The sequence below is a fragment of the Capricornis sumatraensis genome, chromosome 11 (genome assembly GCF_032405125.1).
Source record: "Capricornis sumatraensis isolate serow.1 chromosome 11, serow.2, whole genome shotgun sequence".
In the NCBI taxonomy this organism is placed as follows: Eukaryota; Metazoa; Chordata; class Mammalia; order Artiodactyla; family Bovidae; genus Capricornis; species Capricornis sumatraensis.
Genome location: NC_091079.1, coordinates 52,841,391 through 52,842,631, shown reverse-complemented (window position 1 = coordinate 52,842,631; position 1,241 = coordinate 52,841,391). Strand labels below are relative to the sequence as shown.

General features: G+C 43.7%; 1 non-coding gene across 1 annotated transcript; it reads left to right on the top strand.

Annotated features, from left to right (window-relative positions):
• Window positions 1–772: 772 nt before the first annotated feature.
• TRNAG-CCC (transfer RNA glycine (anticodon CCC)) lies at window positions 773–845 on the top strand. The gene has a single exon. It is a non-coding gene; the product is annotated as a tRNA-Gly (tRNA).
• Window positions 846–1,241: the final 396 nt, after the last annotated feature.

The following is a 1,241-nucleotide window of genomic DNA, read 5'->3' as shown; positions in this document are numbered from 1 at the left end:
AACGTCCTAGTTGGATTGGAAAATGGATCTCTTTTTGCAGCTTCTGTGCTCAAACCACTTCATCGCACTGTTGTCTCATAATTTCAATGAGAGTAGAGATTGTCTAGCAGAGGATCAGGTCTCCAATAATACGGTGGCTGGGTAAAGGACAGGGGGAGGAGAGAGAATTATGTGAATCATATTCTGCTTCCTAGAATATCTGGTTTGCATGTCTATGGGGGAGCAAGGCTGGTCGATGATTCAACACCTACTTAGTGCATTCTGACCTTCTGTGGTACAGGGTTCTGTAATAGTCGGGTGACACCAGGTGTGTAAAATCTACATTTTTTTTGTAAAGATATTTATTTATTTACTTTATTTGGCTGCACTGGGTCTTGGTTTCAACACACAGGATCTTTAGTTGCAACGTGTGAGCTCTCAGCTGTGGCATATGGGATCTAGTTCCCTGATCAAGGATCAAACCCAGACCCCCTGCATTGGGAGCCTGGACTCTTAGCCACTGGGCCGCCACCAGGGAAGTCCCTAAAATCTACATTCTTAGCCACAAGGACATCGTTGATTGCAATACTGCTTCAGCGACCTAAGATTTGTATTCTGAAATAGAGCTCCTGAAAAGATCTGGTTTGGTCCTAAGAAGAACCTTCTGTTACTGAATATTAAACCCTTATTGTCTATTCTGTAGGAAGGAGATGATTCTGGTTATGATTCTTTGTCTACCTCTGCTGAGTGTGTGTGTATGTGGCTAGTTGGGCAAAATTCAAAATCAGGGACTTCCCTGGTGGTCCAGTGGCTAAGACTCTGCACTCCCAGTGCAGGGGGCCCAGGTTCGATCCCTGGTCAGGGAACTAGAACCCACATGCTGCAAATAAAAATCCCGGATACCACAACTAAGACTCAGCACAGCCAAATGAATAAATAAATGAAAATAAATTTAAAAAATGTTCAAAACCAGAAGATTCCATCTGCAGGTCCCAGGGTCCTTTGAGAGCCCAAGCAAAAAAAAAAACTCAAGCGTGGTGCCAGTTTATGCTCTTAAAGGATTCAAGTCTTCTGCCCTGATGACTTCTATGACAGTGAGAATGAAACAGGAAAGCATTAGTTGAAGATCACGGAGCCTACTGATCCTGGGAAGAAATTATTGTGATGCATTAAGGATCAGGCTAGTTCAGGGAGTTCCCTGAAGGTCCAGTGGTTAGAACTCGACCTTTTAATGCTAAGGGTCTGGATTCAATACCTGGTTG